General features: G+C 42.2%; 1 long non-coding RNA gene across 1 annotated transcript in view; it reads left to right on the plus strand.

The window, feature by feature from the left end:
• LOC132335270 (uncharacterized) overlaps positions 1–7,506 on the plus strand; it is a 121,715-nt gene extending 114,209 nt beyond the window's left edge. The window contains exons 7-8 of the long non-coding RNA XR_009488631.1: positions 3,238–3,551; positions 6,511–7,506. This is a non-coding gene — a long non-coding RNA (uncharacterized LOC132335270). The remainder of the gene's footprint in view (positions 1–3,237; positions 3,552–6,510) is intronic.
• Positions 7,507–22,525: the final 15,019 nt, after the last annotated feature.

The raw sequence follows: 22,525 nt of genomic DNA on the forward strand, positions 1-22,525 counted from the left end.
TGTCTGCTGTTCAAAGTTGTTTGTGAAAATCAAAATAATTATAAGTGTATGCAGAGATAGAAAGCACATTTACCATGACAAAGCTAATACTGCATGGTTTTAACCTTGTTTCATTTAAAGCCTCAAAACCATCTCAGGGCCTCATTCAGTTTCTTACAGGTGATTTGTTATGCAGGAAACATCACCTTCAGCATCTCATATGAAACCACCAGGTGTTGTTCAGCCCTTCCATGTTAACCTCCTTCATGCCTCTTCAAAGGCAGCATGTGAAAATTACCCACACTTATTTGCAAACATACTATAAACCTGTTTTCATACTCATAAAAATGAAATTACAAAAATCTGAAAAGCTGTGATGATGCAGACAGAATTTTCCCCGGTACTTGGGTGTTTTTGTTCCTGCACACGCTCCCCAGGAGTGATGCAAGGCAGCAAACCCCAGCAGGTGCAGGCAGCAGAGCTGCTTTGCCAGCACTTCACTGGCTGTTTGTGCTCCTGGAATGTAAGAACTTGAGCGTGCCCTTATGTGAAAAGCCAAACACTAAATTCAGTGAGCAAAAGATTAAGTGAAATCACTGGCTTTGAAACCTCCATCATCTGTGTCATCTCCTTTCATCTATCCATCCATTCCTTTAGCACTGGAGTTTCAGTATGTCTGTACACCTTCCCAGTCCAGTTCAGGTGTTAAATTTTCAATATCAGTTTCTAAATTCTGGTATTTTTGACTGCTTTTTTTTTTTTATTAAATGAAGCTGGGGTTAGATTCATGAATACTGCAATGCATTCATATATAGAACACAAATGACCTGTCTCTGATCACAGTGCTGCTTTTGATAAGAAAACATAGAGGTAACTGTAATATTCATCCAGCTGAAGAAATCTGAAGTCTGGTGCTCTTCACATTTGCAGCATTTCAGGACTAAGTGCTGTGAGCATCTATTTATGTGAAGACAGACCATAATTACAGAAAAAGTATTTTCCACATAAATATACACTTTTTTATGTCACTACAATCTATTTTCAGTTTAACTATATCATTTTACTATATAAGCAGAACTTTTGGTATTTATTTTCAGAGCCTTGTAACTACCATATCCTATTATACCCAAAAATATGTTTGCAACTTTCAGCTTAACACTGTGTGACTTCAATCCTAGCACTAAGCTCACCTGTCTCAGAGCTCAGCATCTCCTTAGGTGAGTGCAAGCTGACAAGGTTTTATTTTTGGTGAAGAGCCCTTCTTTTTCCTTGCCAGCTAGAGAGGGAGAGGCAGGCTGCCCACAGAAGTTGTGATCAGAAATGGATGTGTCAGCTGTTAGCACCAAACTTGCACTGGTGTAATCATTGCTGCTTCTGTGTGCCAGAAGAAATTGGGATGTTTACAGCTTTTCAGTGCAGCAGGAAGGAAACAATCACAGGTGAAACACAAACACACAGTCACATGTAAAAATACATGGGAAAAGCACAGAAGTGTGCAACAGGTGTGTGTGCACACTCAGATAAAGAGGATGCCAAAGGGAACAAGCAGAAAATGTGTTTGCAGGTGGAAAATGTGACCAAAGATGCAGAACACATGGCAGCAGAGATCAAGGTGAGTGTCTGCAGAGCAGAAGGGATGGCAGCAGCCTTTCTGTTCCAGGGCTGAGCACAAGGGTGTGAGGGTGAGTCAGCTCCAACATTTCTGGGTCTGGGCTGGGGGAAACTGCACACACTCTGTGTGCTGGGCACTCTTATTATCGAGGCAGAGAAAGCCAGGAGGAAGGTGTTGTGTTGATGGAGAAACACTCCACAGTGTTTGAAAAATCTAAGAGGAACAAGCTGCTCAGAAACACTGGTATGTTCAGTCAAATTGATGCTGCAAGCAGGGTGAAAGGGTCAAAATGGAGACAGAAATTTTGTGAGGGGTAATACCAGGTGTGGGAATGACCTCTAGGGTTTGTGCCTCCCTGCCGCTGTCCTTTCTGCCAGTTCACTTATCCCCTTCTCTCTTTTTGCTCCTGAAATTTTGTGACCTCCTGTGCATCCTCACGTGGTCTCACCAAGTCTTATCCCCTCATGTGCACAGTAAGCTCCTGCACCTCTTCTGACAATGAGGGTAGTCTGAATTGCTCAGTTTTATTCCTACTAGGGTTTTTTTTGTCTATATGCTTCTTGGGAAGTCAATGCTCAAAGGAGCAACCTGTCTATCTCTGGCTTACATGCAGTTCCAGCTGAACAGCACTAGGCTTCCAGCAGGAGGATTGAAAGAACAAAGAAAAAGATTCATTTAATTTACCTTGAGGGATAGTTCATTTTTCAAATAGAGACAATTTGAAAAACACAAGGCACTGTGCCAATACCTTAGTCACTCTCAAAAACAAAATTAAGTCTTTCTTGGTAGGAAAATAAATGTCAGTGCTGTATACATTTGTATCCAGCAGCAATTCTGAAACTAATTTCGTAGTAATTGATAAGCTGCTATATTGCTTTATTATGGGCATTGAAGCTTTAAACATTCCTGTCCAGGCCAGACTTGGCCTGACACCAAAGTGGTCATTTGCCATGTACCCTGCAGGCTGTACCCAGCAGGCTGAACAGTAATCAGAGCTGCCACAGAGCTTATACATTAATGTTCACTGGTGGCTGAATACAGTTCAGAACATTATGGGCCAAAAATCCTAACTTACACAGTTAGGCTGCTTAATGAAACCCAAAACTGACCTGGACAATATGAAACCATCCATCAGATTAGAAAAAGAAGTTGCCCTTCAAGGAAGAGGCTATTAAATAGCTGATAAATGTGTGTTTCTATGAGTGGGATTTCAGGACACTAAATTTAAACCAATATCTCCTTTTTTTGAGTGATGCCAATAAGATTCTTTATTATCTATGAAAGTGACTGTGAGAGCAGCCTTCTGAGAAAGGTGCATGGTGGTTTCTCTATCTGTTTGAAGGCTGTGTCTAGGTAAGCTTCATTCAGGCACAGGATAAGTTATTTTTAAATGCAGAACCCCTGTCAGCTGAGGTGTGGTGGGTTATTTCCATTATTTTCCCAGCACACACCCCCTGACCACTGCTGGTGCTGCACAGTGGCTCTGTGTGCTCAGTGCCTGACTGTGCACCTCAGACTGTGTCTGCAGTGCTGCTTTGCCCACTTAGGGCTCCTGTGAGGCAATTCACCTGTTTACTCCTGCTCCTTCTGCTGGGAATTTCTACCAGGGGCTAATTTCTACCAGAGGCTCTCGTTATTCTTTCTAGCTGGACATCCCAGACTCCACTCCTGCTGGTGAACTCATCCTTTCATGCCACCATGGTGCTTCAGAGTGACACTCCCACTGCAATTACAGTGGCAGCCTTGGCACGTTTAGGGCTGAGATGGAAACAGCCCTGGGCCACTCTCTGCAGTGTTTGCTTGAGGAAGCCCAAAGTGAAGGACAGCAAGGTTTTGTCCTCGCAGGACACAGAGGGACGCGTGTGCTCTGGGCTCTGCCAGGCGCCACTCAAAGCACTCCAACTTGGCTCCTGCTCTGAACCAACCCCAGCAGGAGGCTGCTTCTCCCCACAGACTCCAGGTGAGGCTTTGGGAACCTTCCTGGTCATATCTGACTGCAGCAACAGGGACTTTGTAGCTAAAAAATGACATCCATGAAGGTCTGCCTGCAACCTGGACCAGCATAAGGGTGGCCCGTGGGGTTTTGTCGCATTTGCAAAGTGCACTTCACCAATGCATGCAGTTTCTCTTCTACATAGCAGATCCTCTTCAGCTTTCTGCAGCAAGCAGGTGTTTCTCCATATTTCCAGTCTGCAAACTTTAAGAAACCCTAAAATAATTTGTCATTTTATAAATAAGTTGGGCAAGCTGTCAGCACAAATCTGTCACCACGCAGACAGATGCAAACATGCGCAGTGGGGGCTGACACTGAGATCTGAATAAAGGCCATCCAAAAGCAATTACACTTCCAGGTATTAGGCAAGCCCAATTATTTAAATTGCTAGTCAAAAACAGTTGATAAAATAGATAATTAAAAAAGATTGACCTAAAGCTGATTTTAAATTATTCTGTAACATGCACATAACTTATATAATTGCTCTCTCATGACCCAGCCTCCATTAAAAAGAAATTTCACCTAGGAAAAAAATTACATATGCAGTGCACAGTGATTAAAATAAATACTTATTCTCCTGAATGCTGGGAATTATGTGAGGAACTGCATTAAAAAGTAGGAACAAATTAGGCCTACATTGAGGACTGTAGTGTGGTCTGTCATTTTAATAAATCACACTCAGGCATTACTGAAATAGAACACATGACAATGCATTAGCCCACAGAAATAGTAGATGACCTAACATATGTAGATATATAAAAATTAAGCTGGAAAAAGACAGAATAAGATCATGGAATAATTTCATTTGGAAAAAGGGCCTTAAGATTGTGGAGTCCAACAACTAAGCCAGCACTGCCAGGTAGGTGCTGAGATAATGAGGGACTTTGTTTCCCTTATTCAAAATAAAGGGGCTCCTAAATGACAGTGGGGTCCTGCCCTGCCATGAGCACAGAGCTCAGGGGGCAGTAGCTGCTGTGGCGGGATTGCATTCACACTGCACCAGCAGAGAAGAAGAAAAGAGGAGCAAGAACTGTGGCACAGGCAGGTTAAAGGCCAGATTTCCAAACATATCTAGTGCATCTTGATCAGGAAGATGGAAACCTTGGAGGAGTCTCAGATGCCCTTTGTGACCAGCTGGGGTCACACAAAGATGAAAAGCAAGTGTGTAAGCCTGAGGCCAAGGTGGTGTCCTCAGTGCTGGGAAGGTGGTGGATGTGTGGCCACCTGACTGAGCTGGGATCAGCAGCAAGTGCTGGAGAAGAAAAGCAGCTCTTTGTCTCACTTTGCAATCAGCTCCCCTCCCTGCCTCATGTGCCATGGGAATGGCTCACAAACACAGTTTGTGCAATGCTCTCATAAAAGAAGAAAATCTTACACTGCCTCTGTTGTAAGGTGATGATTCTGAGTTAGCTTTTAATGTCTGGATGCCCAGCTGGAGCTAAGAAACTGTTGAGGCAGTGAAACCACAGCACTTTATGCCCTGTTCTGTTGCTTTTGATCTTCTTCCTGTTGGGTGATGCTTTTGGCATCTATGGCCAAATATAAGCATTGACAACAATACCATCAAATGAAAAATAAGTGAATTTTGACCTATGTCTACGATTTGCAGAAACTGTTTGAAGACATGACCAGCAGCAAAGGACATTTCTTGAGGAAAATCCTGAAAGACTCCCATTTTAATAGCATGTAGCTCTGCCAGTCTCATTGCAGAAACATGAGAGCTTTCAATTTAAAATGCTCTCCTGCACACAAAGTACTTCTCCAAACCTGTCACTTCTCAGGAGGCCCTTTCTCAGGCAGTCTGCATTTTAAATTGAGCAGTTATGACAGTTTTCACTGCAAAAGGGGACAAATTAGTGAAAGCAGAATATATAGGAACTCAGTTACAGTAACAGCTAAACAACAGAAACCTGCTCCTGGGAAATAACTGGTTTGGATTTTTGCAGTGACCATCCATAGAAAGAAAAGAAAGTCATGGAGGACTAAACAAGCTCACCAGCTTTGTGCCTAAAGTAATGAGTTACAAAATGGCACAAGCTGAGATCATTAATCCTGAATTTATTGACAAGTTTGAAAGCCCTGGGTAGACATTTGTTAGAAATTCAGCTGACAGTGCAGCCTGCTCCTTTGTCTATGGTATTTTGAAGCCCTCTGCAATTTTAGATATGTTTGTTTTCCTGTGATGTCTCTGAGACAGGCTGATGTGAATCCCATTTTTGGGGATGGGATATTGAAGCTCACAGGCAGGTATGCTGAAAAATGACTTGAAGCCAAATTTTCACCTGCTTACCTCCATGCCCCTTCTTCCCTCTTTGCAGACAAGTGCACTTGCAGAGTGGACACAGCTAATTTCATGTTGCAGGTTTTCTACATGAATTCAAGGCTCATTCTGGGGCTTACTGATCCCCACTAGAATGGAATGGTTAGGAAGGAGCTTTTTCACTAATCTGCTTTTAGAGTCCAATTTTCACATCTGAGTCTTATGATAGGAGATCAAAGTCCCTCATTAGGGGACTGAATCCAATATTTAATACACTTAATGCCACTTTATATACTCACAAGATAGTCTGGTTTCTGTATAAAACAACATCCAAGCTCCTTGTGACACTTAATGAAGGGACAGGAGTTATTTTAAACCCTCATTTTCCATGCAGTTACATGGTGGTGGAGCAGGACTGACTTCAGTAGTTAGATGTCAAACAAGCAGCCTGTCAAAAGCAGGATCAGTCTCCTCTGCTTTCCATGAGGGGATACAGAAGTATCCTTATTAATGCATCTGTCTTTCAAAAACTGTGCTGTGATATCCTGCACTAACATCTTTGGAACATCCTGGACTTGGGGAATGTCAAAACTCAGGATTTGAGTGCACACTGTTGCTCTGGAAATTGTATTGGAACTGATTAACCTATCAATCTCTATTATTCAGCTACTGGAAACAAGACACAGACTTCTCCTGGGGATTTACCTGGAGTGAGATCAAAAGGAAACTGCCTTTCTCCCCTTCCTGCATAAAGGTGCAAAATTTGTTTTGATTAGTGATGTTGAAAAGAAATAAATAAATTTCTGGAGTGACCTGAATAACTCGAGGATTCCCTGGTGATTAAGGCAGGAAGCGTCTGAACCATGAAAAGTTGCCCCCATGTTCAAATGAGAGAGGTCCTGGTTAATTATTTAGAGCAGCCGAAAGCTCATCAAAAATTTAACCAAGATATATTTCTCTATGATTGTGCAGGCACCACAATGTGTAGAAATGGAGGCTTTAATTCTGTTCAATGAAGCCCTTGAGTTTTCACCTCCCAGCCTGCCATTCCTGGCTCGGGGCAGGAGGGGTGGGGGGGAAATGCATCCTTGTCTCCCATCTCCCCTCTTTGCCAAGCTCCTACAGAAAATTGCCTTTGGCAGCAGTGATGCACATTAGTAAGGTGAATTAAAATAACACACCCTGGCAAATAAATAGTTTGAAGCACTGGAAGTGCTGCTGGAGGGGGTGGCCTTGGCCCACAGCAGAATGTAGCTGCAGCTTTCCAAGGCTGTGACCATCCCTCCTTGGTAGACAATGTCAAATACAAGCCAGGCTGCAGCAGAGCCCCATTCCTCTCCCCTCTGTGGTGTGGCTACTAGTTCTGCACTTGGCAGAGCCTGAGGAAGGGAGGGAAAGCATGGACTGCCTTCCCAGTGTCCTGTAGAGTAATTAATATCCATATTCCCTCCTCCTTTAGCACTGGCAGGAATAGAAATGTTCCTGGTGAAGGTGAGGAGGGGATTTTCCAGGCTCAGAATAAGCCCCAGGGGTAATAATTCCCTGGTTTTCCACCCATCATCCTGGGATAGGTGCTGCACTGAATGGCATCTCCTTTTCTCTGTTTCTCTTCTTTGGGCTGTATTTTTTTGTTTGTTTGTTTGATTTTTTGTTTCTCCCATTGTCTCAGTTCCCTCCCATGAGAAGTCAAAGCTTTGCAGCTCTCAGACTGTTTAAAGTTCCCTCCTGCTGGAATTTCCCTGTCCAGAGATGAGTGCAGCTGCAGGAGCAGCTCTGCAGAGAGGTCTCTGCCACCCCAGTGAGCAGCAGGTACCCACAGAGCCTCTGCTCCCTTCAGTAGCCACTGCTGCAAACTGGATGCTGTTTTTAAGCAATTTCGTTCAGATCTCACCAATTTCGTGCACACTGCCTCAGAGCTAGGTCTGGGCCATTGCCCTTTCCTTTGAAGTCCATTGCATTTGTGATTTTCTTTGATCACTGCTGTGGAAATGATGGAAATGTTTTTCTCACAGGTTTCTAAGCACACAGACATAGGAGGGCTGCAGTGAAGGTGAAATATCTGACCTTATCTTGACTTGGTTAAGATTAAAGTAACACTAAATAGGCCAAAATTATGTACTAAGTACCTTGAGAGGCTGATGAGGAGGGAGCAACAGTATTCTACTTCTATCAATATACTCAATACTTAAAGAGCTTTGCCGCTAAGCTTGGTGAGTGTCAGGGATTTAAAAATGCCAGACAGTACCTCAGGATTTCTAAGGCATCTTGTAACACTGAGCTTCCAATGGTGGCACTTTAGACCTAATAATCCCAAAGGAACAAAAGGAGACAAAGAGAGAGAGAGAGAAAGAGACAAGAAAGAAAGAAAGAAAAAGAAAGAAAGAATCCATTATTTCTTCTTTTCACATAATCTCTGAGCAGAAAGATCACAAAAAACAGCAAATGGGGTTTCCTGGAAAAGTCCTGGTCTTGCTCTCTTGTCCCAGATTTCTGGAACTTTTGAGAAGTGCTCTGTGCACTGAGACACTGGAGAGAAAGAAACAACTCTGTCTCTGCCCCAGCTGCCAGTGCTGATTTGGCTGATTTCTTAGTCCACACAGCTTTGTAATAAAAACCTAGTTGGGAGAAAAATCTCTGAGTCCTTGTGTATAGTTCCTGTAAAAGCCATTCAAAGTTGAGAGGTAATCAGCTAGGGGAACAGTGATGGGAATAATGTGGAAACTGCTGGAGAAGACAATAATGGCATTTCTTAGCATTATATCAGTTTGTGGTGAACCAGCTCACAAACCCCACTCGGGATCATCTTCTCTGGAAAAGATGAGAAAGGAACTAAAAAGGATGGTGAGCAAGAAAATAAGGTGGGTTTAGAAGGAAGAAATGATCCATGGAAGAATGAACATCAGGCTCTCTGGACTTTCAAATCATGAAAGATATTAAGAATATTAGCATGGAATAATTCTTCACCCTTTCTCGCAGTACACAAAACACTTTTTACATAAGAAATGAATAACCAAAATAAGCCCCCAAAATCAAGTGGAATATTTTGATGCTTTGCAAGTGGTAACTAGGGAAAGAATCTGTACAAGAGTAGGATTTTCATTTGAAGTATTACTGTATATTTTGATTTCTTTGTCTCAGTTCATGACATAATGGAGCATAGCTGATATAACTTGGCTTGATGTGTCTCCTCGTTACACATACTGGAACAATATCTGCAGAAACATTTGAAATTACACATTTTTACAGACATCTATTTTAAGGATCAGTAGCTTCAAACAAGCAGAGCACTTAGGCATACTTTAAAGGCTTATTTCCTGCAATCATGCATGGGTCATGGCTTAATCCTCATCAGAAAGCACACTTTGGGATCCTGATTACAGGAGGGGGCAGTGAAGGAAGGACACAGAAAAGCAAAATTAGCAGAGTTTTCAAAAGGAGCTCAGAGTTCTACCCAACCAGTAAATCATTGATGCTAATTTGGAAGAGAGCTGATTTTTCAGAATTCTGAAGGAGGGAACCCAAGAGGCAAAACAAAGTTGATGATTCAAAGTATCTGTTAGGAGAATGAATGTCAGTGCTCAGCATGGTGTGACCACTTGTGACACAAAGGACAGGCTTGGGAGGAATCAGCTGGCCTGGCAGGAAACAGACAGTCTGATGGGAGAAGCTGCTAGATCCAGTATTTCTTACTAAATTACTGAATTCCTCTAGTGCTTTTTAATATGGTTGTTAACCAAAAGGCAGGTCTGTGAATTATTTCGGAGTAAAAAAATGGCTTTGCTTGACCTTGGACTTCTGTCAAATGAGATGGGGTGTGAAAGGATCCTGGTGTTTTACCTGAGAGAGGTGGGAATCCAATCCAACAGCTTTGTGCAGCAGATAAGAACTTGATTCTGTGCCACTTTAAATAAGTTAAGCAAATAATTACCTGTGAATAAACTACTCAGGGAGAAAAATGCTAAATTAAATAATACATATATGTGGTTTTTTGCACTTTTTAACAGAAAGCTCATTACAGTACCCAGCTGCATTCAAAAACTCCCCAGTCACACACATTTCCTGCAAATATTCTGTGCAGTCATCACTTGACAGAATAACCATTTAGTGGGCATTTAAAAATGTATAACATTACTTTAAGGTCTGTGAATAGATAGAAATTTGTTTATACCTTTTAAATACACCCAGCTGAAGTGTCAAACACCTAAATTTCTTAAGTAATTTAGTTCGTGAAAAATGAGTATGTGACAGTTGAACAGGAGACTTTTGTACTTTAAAGAATGAGGAAGGGAATTTCCTTTGCATTCACCAATCATTGAGATGCCAATATTTCTGGATGAGGGGATTTTTAAGATGCTCTGTTATTACAAATTATTGTTATTAAGAATTCTTCCAAAATGTCCTGAGAGGTGCTCATGCTCATGATTTGAAGGACTTTCCCATCTCCTTATACCTTTTTGCTTAAAGATTTTTTCAGTGGATGTGGTTTGCAGAAGCCTCCAGGCTGCTCTTGTTCATGCTGACAGAGTGACCTTGAACTGATCAGGCAAAAAAATGGAGGGAGCACAAATCATGCCTTCATTCCTGCCCTTTGTGCTCCAGTTATTGTCCATTATCTCCCCAGAGACTGCTCCAGAAACTGAGTTGTAGTTTTCCTCCCCCTTCACATTTTCCCTGCTGCCTGGTGGTGCCCAGGGGCTCCACCTGCACTGAGAACTTGGCTCTGGGTCAGGTTTATGAAGGGGAGCAAGCGCAGGCAGCATTTTAAGGGCTGTTTAATAATTCCAGTATCTCAAAATTTGATTTGAGCTTCAGTTGTTCACCTGCAAGGCAGGATTCTGTTTCCAGGGAGGTTCTGGCCTCTTGCACCCTGTGTACCCCAGTTACTGAAGGTGCTGCAGCCAAACCATGTCCTGAGCAGCAGCAGAGGCAGAGTGAGAAGGAAAAACTTTTCCCAGTGTTGTAAAAATAAGGGAAAATTTGGGGGGTATTTCAGCTATTCTGCATGAGTGTGATGAATAACCACCCAGTTCCAATGGTCATAAAAAGGGGACAGACAGGTCCTGGCAGTGATGGGGGGACAGCCATTGGCTTTGTGTGCATTTCTGCACTCCCTGAGCCCTGAGCTGCTCCGGCTGCTCCTCCAGCGCTGCCCAAACTGTCCCTGGTTGATTCCTGGGGCAAGATTTTGTGTCCCACGATGCCACAACAGTGGCAGAGGTGTTTCTGCTGGAAATCCTGCAGGAAATGCTTGAGATCATTTGTCTCAGAGCATTGCTGGGATCTGCCTGCATTAGGCAGCATTCAGGGCTATGCCTGGCTGCTGTTAAGGTGCTGTGTTCTCTGAACTCCAACAGTGCTGCTTGGCTCTTGTCTCACTGAGCAGCTGGTAACTATCAAGCCTTTCATAAGTGAAGAAAAAACCAAAAAAGGCCAGAGGGCAGATTTTATAATAATGTTTTTTAAATTCAGGAGTACAATATTTTGATTTTTGAGATCGAGTTTAATCTGACTCCTGTGAAAAGCCTGTTTCTCCCTACCTGTTACACTCAGGAGCACTTCTGCAGATGAAAACCAACTTTCCATCCTGCAGCCTCCCACAGACATATGCATGCACATTATGGCCCATGTTTAATTGCTTTTCAAAACTGTCTTATCTTGGCACGAACTTGTCTTTGGTTTATCTCTGCTCAGGATAAATGCATACCTAATCTTATTACTGGATGCACTCAGAGCAGACAATCTCATTAATAGCCACCCTTGAGGGATTTTTATCCATGGATCAATTTCATAATTGGAACACAGCTACATAATATATAAATATATCCCTTCAGTGGCATAGCTGTTCTCAGGCTGTTCAGTCTTGCACATATCATGAGAAAAAATAAAAAAGAATCCAGGAAGAAAGAATGTATTTTTAAAATGGAGATTCTTCTTGGAAGCTTGTTAGGTTTTCAGATCACACCACAGGCTTACAAGCTTGATTTGTCAGGTTCATGATTGTTAGTGGATATGTGAATTCTATCATTTTTAGCCTGGATAGTCACTAAGAATAGTTTTCCTTATTCTTAGTGGCATTGCAGTGCATTCTCTATGCTGTTTGTTGTAGCATATAGAATTCTATAATGGGAAAAATCCCATCATGTTAGCTACATATCATTTTCTAAAGCAGCAGGAGCTATGCAGCTTTTAAGAATTAAATTATGTTCATTTATTCAGTGACTGCAAAATACCCTGCTAAGAGTGTAATAGCTTAAAGGCTTCCTAATCAACTTTACTTCATCATTAAATAATTATGCTTTGTGTATCTGAACTACACTTTTGTCACATCTCATATACAGGCTGGTTAGTGAATATGAGTCATTATCAGGGCTGAGTGAACCATTCATAATTAAACCTGAACCAAGCAAAACTGCCTGGTTTTGAGTTGTGTGAAGCTTTCAGCATGTCTGGGCTAATTTTCCAACAAACTTGGATTAAATTATATCCAAGCCCCAGCAAGATAAAACATATATTTACTGCACAGACCCTAACCACAGCAGGAATTGCTGTTTGGAGTTTGGTTGATTTGTCCCTCAACCCTGTCCTTCTGTCAGGATCATTACACCTCTGATACAAAGGGATTAATTTTCTTTCTCCCTCCCCCTCTGCAGGCACACAGTGAGGATGGGCATCACTGAAGCTCTTGGAATACAAACCCAAGAAATTAGTGAGCATTTGTTACAAAGTTTTACCTATTTGTAGCTGCAAGTCATGCAGCTGTACACAAGGTTTTCCATGATGACACCACTGGGTGTTATGAGCCAGCTGGTCAGAGAGAAATTACTGCTATAATTCAAAAAGGGAATGGTGATAGCAGTGATAAAGATGATAATTCAAAAAAAGAGCAAGAAGGGCATGTTCATGTGTTTGATTATTAACAGATCCCAGATCACTCAGAAAATCAAACACCCCCATCAGCTGCCCACAGCCATCTTTTGATGTTGTCAGCAGCAAATCATCCTGTCTCTGCTGCTGTGGTAGGAGACAGGCTGCAGTGAAAGCACAGATCTTGCTGGATGTGTTTTCTTGTTGTGGGGTTTGCTGCTGCAGGGGTGAGGACAGGCTGTGCTGTGCTCACTCCAGAGGCAGTGCTCTGAATCCAGATCTCAGGAGATAAAACAGCCCCATACCAGCCATAAGACACCCAGTTTAAATTGTGATGACACCTCACCATCAGACTGATGTCCTTAGGGACAGGATGGAATCCCTGCTGCCTGCTGTCTGCAAATCAAATCAAAACAAGAGCCACATTTCAAATAAAATTGCTACCTAAAGCACACGGGAAAAATGGAAGAGTTGGGAGGACAATTGATTGATAGGGAGATATCTTTGGAGTGCACCATTCAATTGCATCATTTATATTTCATTAAGCATGAAATTATGTTGATAATTGTATTAGACAACTCTGTGAGAGATATTAGCTCATAAGCACAGTCCAAATTAAAACAATTATTAATTATTACTCTGTTTTTTTTCATTTTTAATGAAATTATGGTTGTGAATTCAGGGCAATGGTGAAGGTGTCTTACTTTATTCGTAAAAAGATCACTTTGACTGGCTATTGTGTAACTGAGAGGATTGGAATGGGTGTTATTTAATGCAAACACTATTTTATCCAGGGTTGCACTGTGTGTAATCTGTATGCCCTGCTCCAAAAGGGACAAATGGTCAATGGCAGGAAAATGGTGCAGCAGCCTCAAGAACGGGGCCACGCAGTGTGCAGGGGAACTCATGATGAGGAGACTAAAAACATAGGAGGAGTTTATAAAAAATGGTAATATAAAATCCCCCAAACCCTGCAAAAAGTGGTGGGAAGCAGAAAACAATCTGCAGCCTCAGGAGGTGTGAGAAAATAGCAGGAAGCACCACAGAGGGAGGCAGAGGGCAGGCATCACCTGGTGGCTGGAATCTGTGCTGCTGTGCTGGGAGGGAGGTACAAGTCCATTGCACCTCCCTGCTTTGCTGTGCCTTCAGCCAGCACATCAGACCTGGGGATGATGTGTCACAGTGCCAAAAGTGACAAAAATGGCCAGCTGGCAGCCAGCCCTTCTTGCTGGGATCATCCACAATCTCCTGTGTGATGGAGAGGGAGTGACGGCTTGCAGCAAAATGGGACCTTCTCTGTGGTTTGTCTAGAAATCAGAGCTGAGAGGTTTTAATTCATCTAAAATCTACCAAGACTATGGCTCTGTCAGACTTTTCCCCTTCATCCAGCGATATTAATAAATATGCAAAAATCCCTTGGACTTCAAAAGGCCTTACTCACCTGGTGTAAGAGCAGCAGGATGTTTCCTGAGCTGTTGCAGATGTGGATGACTTACATTAAAAACACTCCAATTTTTACACCAATGTCATGGCACACAAAAAGTTCTTCAGTTCACCTTCATGTATTTTTCTGTAGCTTTCCAGCTCTCGCACTTATTCTGCTAATGATTAAGCATCTCAAGCACTTTAAAACAAAGCTTTTCACCTTTAGATATTTTTTCTCCTGTACAAGAACAGATTCCTTGCTGGCATTTATCTTCCAACATGCTCTTTAGCACCCTGACCAAAAATATTTTGAAACATGTTCCTTTTCATCTCGGAGCTTTGTTGTGTGTGACATACAGCCCATTTTTTTTTTTATTTAAAGGCAGATTTTTTTTTTCTTTTTTTTTTTTTTTTTCTCTCCTTTCCTACTTTCCTCTCCTCTATGTGCAGCTGACCACATGGTTTCATTCACTGGAACAGCCGATTGCGAAATTAGACAAACACTTTGACTTTGCTGCTGGCTTTCGTGGATGCCGTACCTCTGAAGACTCCATTCACCTCTAATTACATGTCCATCGAAATCCTGCAGAGAGGGAGCCGTGTAAATCATTAGTCCTCCTAAATGAACGTGCAGCTGAGTAGCTAACAAAGGGATTAGCACTTGACAGGGGAAGCGTTGCATGCTGAAGGAGGGGGTCAGGGGGTGACTGCCTATTACACAGGAATAATTGCCACCCGGTGCTGGGGGAAGCGGTGTCTGCAGGCTGTGCTTGCTGCAGAGAAGCATTTTCTCTCAGCTCTTACCCCTCTGCCTAATCTGCCTTTGCACAAATCAAGGAGAGGAGCTGTTAGCGGGCAGGGGAGCATGGAATTGGGTGCTGGAAATGCAATGTGGAGTCCAAGAAATTTCCTGTTGGACAGAGGGCTTCCACCCCTAAATAAAATATGTCCTTGTTAGTTGTAAAAAACGCTGCTTTGCTAATCCTCCATTGCCTTAATACGCCATGTGGATTTATACAGTTTGAGTTTGGGAAAACAAATTCAAAACAAACTGTAACAAACATTTTTTATATCTTTAACAAAAAGAATATAAAGACACAATGCAAAAATGTCTTGCCCTACCTAACCTTTTTTTATTTAAAAGCACTTTATGATCCAGGACAATATTCACACTGCAATGAGTCCTGCGTAGATTAAGCTGTCCCCAAACAATTAATATTTTACCTTTTTAAGAATACAGTTCTTACTCAAGGAGTTTAACAGGTGTGGCCACCAAGGAGGAACAGCTATGGAGGATTTCAAAATGCAGTAACAATTATTAGATGCCATGGGTGGCTGAGTTAGGGGATCCCGGTCATTGCTGTCACTGTGGCGCTGTTGACAAATTGTGCTCGCTGGAAACATGCCACTACATTAGCATAATGTGGCATGGAATATCCTGTTTAGCCCTGAGAGGGATCTTACAGTTAGGAAAGATCCCGGGTGAGACTTCCTGCTGGAAGAAATGCTCATCACTCGTCATCACAGCTGTTGTCATTCAAATGCACTGAGATTCTCTCCCTTCTCTCCAAGCAGCCAAGGACAAAATCACAGCTAAAAAGATTGGGGAGCATTCAGCACATGTTTGGAGTTGAGCAGAAAGGGGCTTTATGTTCAATTTCTGACTTTTTCTTTGGTGCTGTACCTTGAGTTGCTTGCTGAGATCACACAGAGGATTTCCAGGTGAGCAGGCCCTGGGTCTGGTGTCTGTTTGGTTGTTTTAACTTCACCAACAACACATGGTGGAAAACCTTTTGGCCAATTTTGGAATAAAAGATGCCATTTTATAGCAAGTTAGCTCAGTCAAAGCAATTTAACAGGACTGTATATAACTATGATGTCTTTAGCCCAATTTAAAGACAGTGAATTTTAGTGCAGGCATTTTAAATTATCTAATCAGCCCCAAGAAGAAAATACCTTAAAGATACAAAACTAAGTCTGAGAAAAGACACAACAGTAGTAGGGTGATACTGTGCAATGTGAAAATGTTGTTTATATCCAAACATCACACGCACAGTTGAGCATGAATTCACATTAAATCAACTTGAGCTTCGAACATATATTTTTAGATATGGGTAGAAAGAACTATTTTTCACTCATGGAGTCCCAATATCACAAAGGTTTTAATCCAGTGAAATATATGACTTTTGAAAACCTGAACATGACTAATATTTCCAAAGCCTCGTTGAATAAAAAAGTCTGAGCACAGGGGTGACACCTGCTTGCTGGTATTGTGAATCCCTTTTGTGGCTTTATTTCTTTCTGTATCTTTAGTGCTTTGTCAGTTTTGCTGTGACAAGACCTGTAGAGGTTTGGAATGAGTGAAGCTGAAGGCATGACTCCATCTTTGTGCCTCCTGACATTTTAATGCTCCACTGTGGTGCACCAGCAGAGCAGGTGAGGTGAGGATCACCAGTACACAGCCATCACCTCCTCAGGGCCTGTGGCCACTGGCCCAGCCGAGCCACAGATACACAAACAGGAGCCCTTTCACCTATTCATGCTGCTCCTGAGCAAAGGCTGGGGAAAGACCACTGAAAAACTGATTATGGGAATAAAAGGAAATTTTTGCATAAGCCAATGGGCATTCCATACACTGTCTTCTATTCACCATGGAATACTCCTTCCTCTTGTCTGATAAAGTGACATCTGGTTAGTATATTTGCCTGATTTTTCAGTTCTCTGCATCACTGGGAGGAAAATAATCTCCCTAATTGGTACAGAGGATTTTTTCCAGCATGGTTAGAACAGCAGACTCTGTATTGAGATTCCTTCATGGCTGTTGTTGCTATCAGCTTCAGAAGTCATGGAAAAGGAATCTAATTTTGTGTTTATTCTTTCACAGAGTTAACAGATTTTCAGCCTTAGAAACAGTATATAGGTCTAGTTATGAAAGAAATAAAATGCCCTAATTAATTTTCTGCAACACTGAAATGGAGCTTCAGTCAAATGGGGGAAGGCACACATTGTGGATGTCAGACAGCTGTCCTAGGACAAAGCCTCCAGCACTGTTTGGGAGCAAAAGGTAAAATGAAAGACGAAAATGCTAATTAGAAGAGGGGTTTGGATGAGATAGGCAAATCTTGTAATCTCAAATAAATCAGAAGTTTTCTTGCTGTATTCTTATCCCATCCTGAGTTTGTTGTGCATTTTGCTCCTGAAAACAGCCCTCAGTCTATTTGGATCCTTCAGGCAGCAACAGTCTGGTTGAAAAGACTATTCTTTTTCCTTATTTAACCCTAAAGGTCATCTCCTAGAGAGAAATAAGAGGGTGGTTGCTGATGTTACAGTGACACAGGTTTTCTTTAATATAAACAGTCCTGGTCTACTTGGTCTGGAGGGATTTTCAAAGGCCAGGTAGGAATCATCCCCTCAAAGGTGTCTTGTGTCTTTCAGAGGTGGACTACAAATCCATCACTGGCCTGTAAAACCTCTTGGTCAGGAACATGTTCTCAAAAGGAAGACCTGGAGACAGTAATAATGTAAACCTGCTGGAGGTAAAATGAGCAGGATTGTGTATTTTGGGCTGTTTTCCTTTTTGCTATAAGCAGCTGTGTTGAAGCATAGATACTACAGGTAAAAGTGGTATTTCTCAACAGATTGTAGTTGCAATGTTAGTGGCAACTTCTTCCTCCTTTGACTACTTAAAGTTCCTCGGGAGGCTTTCATCCCAGTAGGTCTGAACATTTTAGCAACACTCATTTGAGAGGATGACATTAATTATTGACTTAGAGAGGTTTTGATGCCCCCTTTCCAGAAGTGGTCATCCAGCTGGTGAGAAAGGGATAGAAAGTTAAGTTTAAGTTTAAGTTACCCTGGTTCCAGGAGGGCAACAGGCACCACAAAGAATTTTACAAGAAGTTCCTTTTCATAAGGATAAAACTTAAAGTGGTGAATTTGTAGAGCTTTGAAATAAAAAGACATGGTAATAGTCTTCTAATTCTCAAAAAGTCTGCAAAGAAGGTGCTTCTGAAATACTCTCCTGGTCACCAGAGGAGCAAAAAGTCTTCCTGGCTCTACACAGAGCAAAATTTTAAATCAGAGATTTAAAAAAGCTTCCTAATGAAGGATATTTAAACAGTGAACCTGGCTGCTAAGGGAAGCTGTAAAAACTAAGTTAGAAAGGACCAATTAGAGTAACACCTGTCTGGAATGGGCACAGCAGGATTCTGCATCCATGCAGTGAAAATGGACTTAAAGCCACTATCATGCTGGGGTGCTGGTTTTTATCCTCCAGAGCCCCACTCAGGTCCTGTGATTCCATTTTTCCTACACACATTTATCTCCCTGGACTGTATGTGAGTTCTCTAAGCGCAGCTCTGAGGGTCTTCAGTCTGTCTCACTTTTGTAGCTCCAGCCTGGCTGGGAAAAAGAAAAAAGAAAGTCATAAAGCTGAAGTATGTGAGATCAAAGTCTTCTCATGGAGTCATGAGGATTAAAATTAATTTCATTACTGTGGGTAGAGCAGCTTTCCCTAGGGAAAAAGGTGCCTTTTTGGCTCTCTTGAGTTGGTACCTCAGCTGACCTCATTCAAGGAAAAACTCTACTCCATTACTATCTTTTGGAGGGGCTGGGGGTTAAGGGTGAGGATCCTTGAGGAGAGGGAATATTTCCCTACAATCCTCAGTGAGGTGTGCAAAGATTCTCCTGGTTTCCCACAGACACTGTGAATGTATTATCTCTGAATGGTTCCCGTCCTAGCACACGGTATGAGAAGAGTGGACATGGCATTCACAGCTCTGGATTCCCCTCTGGAAATCAGGATCCTTCATGCCACAGTCAGTGTTGCTTCCTAGGGTTCTAAATTCTTCAATTTAATCTTAGCTATGAGATGCAAGAATGATTCCCAGCACTGTAAGTCAGCAGTATCCCCCAAATAAGTTGATAAAGCAGCTGTGTTGGCTCTAGAGCAGCTTAACTTTAGGCTTCTGAGTATGATGAATTATTGTTTAAGGAGATGTATTCATAATTCTGTTCCTTCCAAGCAGGTGGTTGATATTTTGAGATCCCTGCTGTATCAGCACTATGTATATTTGGCACAGAAACTGCATGAATATTATAAATTCTATATTTAATTGAGTCTCATAAAGAAATCCTGTAAATCATAGTCATCCCATCAAACAAACCAGGAAAATGATGTGGTGAGGTATTCAATAACACAGCTTCTTTTTGTCCCTAAGGGATAGACAAAACTTTGTTGTTTCCCTTAGAAGAAAAAGAATGATGATAGTCAGGTATCTTTGATGTAGTTCTGTTTATCTGAAAATAACATAAAATCCTAATTCTTAGCATCAAAATCAAGTAATATGAGAAAATACTTTTACATGCAACACCAAGCCTCCATGAGCCAGCACTCAGCCAAAAAGGCTCTCTGTTTAGGCTTTAAGCAAGACCACGATGTCACTATTGAGCCAGGTTGTGTCCTAAGCTTTCTTGCTCCTTTTTATTTCCCTTGAAATATTTCTTTGTGTTTCTGTCTCACATATGGTGGCAGAAAATATCACAGCATCATTTGCTGTGGAGTAGATGGTGAACTCCTTTGTTTACATTTGTAATGTTAGGTGATATTATATATACTGGGGGGTGAGAGTTAATATTTGGTCAACTTACTGGGACTGGTAAAATCCAGAAATCCTACTGTCTTCTGCTTCAACTGAATGAGAAAGAATCTAATAGTTCTTTCCATAAGATACACTCTAGGGCTTTGATAAAGGATCTAAATCACAATAAATTAAAGAGAGGCAGTTAAAACAAGCATAGCTCTTACCTAATAACAAGAGTAAAATACACATAGCAATGCACGAAAAGAGAGATTTATACCCAGTTTCCTCAGGTGGGTTTGAGCCTGTACAAAGCTAAAAATGCTTTCATTGGGTTGTTTTAAGTTCTCTGCACCACTGGCTCACAATGAAGCACTATTTGCACCTACTTTATCTGTAGTACATCTATTACACCAAATCACCAGGAGGTGAGAGAGGCTTGTACTAAATGACTGCAGTTCATTATTTAGCTGTATCTGGCAAGGTGAACAAAGGCGGAGGGGGTTGATTTTGGCACCTGAGCTGCTCTGGCATCTTTTTGCCTGCAGAGCCCTGGTCGTGGGAGAGAGCAGTTTGCTCCCAGGAGCAGCAGACAGGCCAGTGAGCCCTCAGAACACTCAGGAGCACACGCACGGCCACGTTTTCCTGACAGGCTGCTTCAAGGGCTCTCCAGAGCTATTTGATCAGGTCCTCCAAAGCCTCTTCACAGTGCTTCTCCTCGCTGCTCTCACTGTGGCATTCATCACGGGCTATTTTATCTGGCTGAGAGAGGAGCACGCGCAGGGCTTTGAGTCCGCGCAGTGCAGCTACAAATAGACTGCTAGACAGGTCCCTGGCCTCGCTTATCAGAGGGAAATGGCTGGAAAAGAGCTCTCCTTGAAAGGCCAAGGTGATCGTGGGCCATCACAGCCCAAGCAAGTGCCAGCTCTGGCAGGCAATAAGGGACGTGGGCCCTCGCTTGTCACAGGGCAGGGCCAGGCCTCGCCTGAGAGTGTTTGCAGATCTGTGCTGAAAGGCCTTTGTGACAGGAGTGGATTGTCCAGGCATGGCAGGAAGGGGGCTTGAGATAAGAACATGGCAACTGTGTGGCACAGCACCACAGCAATGCTGAGGAAAAGCCACTCAAGCTCCCAGCTCCTGTCTGATGTGAGGGGACACCAGAGCAAAGGGAGATCCTCACGGCACTGCCAAGGCCAGGCCTTGTCACTGCCCCACTTCTCACCCTCTGACGCCTCAGGTTTCAGCTTTCATTTTTTTCAGGTTCTGTGCTGCTTTAGTGTGTGTTTCTGAGCTTCATATTAGGGGATGGTGAGCTCTCTTCAACTAAACAATTCCTTCTCTAGCTGGGGACCGAGGACAAATGATCCAAATCTCAGGCCCAAGAGCATGAACAAAATGGACTAAAGAGAGAAAAACAAGAAGGATGGGATTTCATAAGTTTAAGCTGTAATTGGATAATTAACTCCAATATGAACTTATAAAAGTGAGAGACCCTGTGACTGTCATCCATTTTGTGACAATTTTGGTTCATCTTGGGTGCAGCCCTGGCTGAGCTCTTGTGCTGCCCAAGGTGGATCCATGGAGGCCTTTAATAAATCCCTACTTTATTCTTTAGCTCTGTCTAGTCTCTGTTCTAGGTAAGCCTTCACAAAGCATCACCTCCACCACAAACAAAACCCTGTGACAAGTTGCAGTTGTGTTTTTTTGAGATATCTATTTCGATCTTGTTCAGCAGCAAAGTGTACTCTCTACTCATAAATTTGCAGAAGTTTCAGAAAGGAAAAGAGCAATTATGGGAGACCAAAAGGAAGCTGGTAAGAGAACTAACACTAGAAATGGTGTCTGCTGCTGGTTTCCAGTTTGCTCAGGGAAATGGAAGGGGTAGCACAACCTAAGAAATTAACATAGTTCCATTAACTAATAGGCATGATTTACTGTATTTTCCTTTCTTTCCAAAATCCACAAAAAATGGCCAACTGCTCCCTTTGCAGGAGCAGGAACATTGTCATATGTACCAATGGGATCACTGAAAGCAAAAATAACTGTAGAATTAAGTAACTGTGAATAAGATCCTTTGAGCAACCGGGATTTCATGAACCTGGCTGAAGGAGGCCTGAAATGCATTGGAAAGCTACTGTGTTCAAATGCAGTTTTCACATTTTCCTATTACACAAAGTAAAAGATACTTTGCCTAGCAGAAAAGGGCCTGAGCTTTACTGTAATAGTAGTTGAGAAGTAACTCTGCTGAAGTCATTGGTGTGAGCTAATGAGCTGTGAATATACTTTAATATATGAAACAATACCTGGGCAAGGATTCCTGTTGATTTCAGAGGGACTATTTGTACAGCCAGTTCCTGCTCTGTACAAGTCTATGAGCATGTGGGTTTCTGCTAAAATAAGATTACATGTCTATTAGACTATCCAGAAGCCACAACACTGCAATATATGGTATTACCATGCACTGAAGATAGGTCCTTGGGAAATTATTCAATAGAAATATGTAGGAGACCAATTTCCTCAGTAACAGCAAATCTTTCAAGCACTGCAGTTTAGGTGAGGATTCAGCTCTTGGAATAGAATCCATTTAACTTTGGATTTGGAAAGAACAGTGCTGGAAGTTAGGGAGCAGCAGATTTATGTGTCAGTGGATTATAGTGGTGAGGCTATTTTGCAAATAACCTGCCCTCTGAAACTGCTGACTGTGAGATGCTTTAGGAATATTGACATTTTGCCACAAGTAAAGAAAGCTCACGCTCAACTCATATAATCAGATGACTTAACAACACACTTTCCTTGCATTAATGGAACAATCC

The sequence above is a fragment of the Haemorhous mexicanus genome, chromosome 17 (genome assembly GCF_027477595.1).
Source record: "Haemorhous mexicanus isolate bHaeMex1 chromosome 17, bHaeMex1.pri, whole genome shotgun sequence".
NCBI classification, from domain to species: domain Eukaryota; kingdom Metazoa; phylum Chordata; class Aves; order Passeriformes; family Fringillidae; genus Haemorhous; species Haemorhous mexicanus.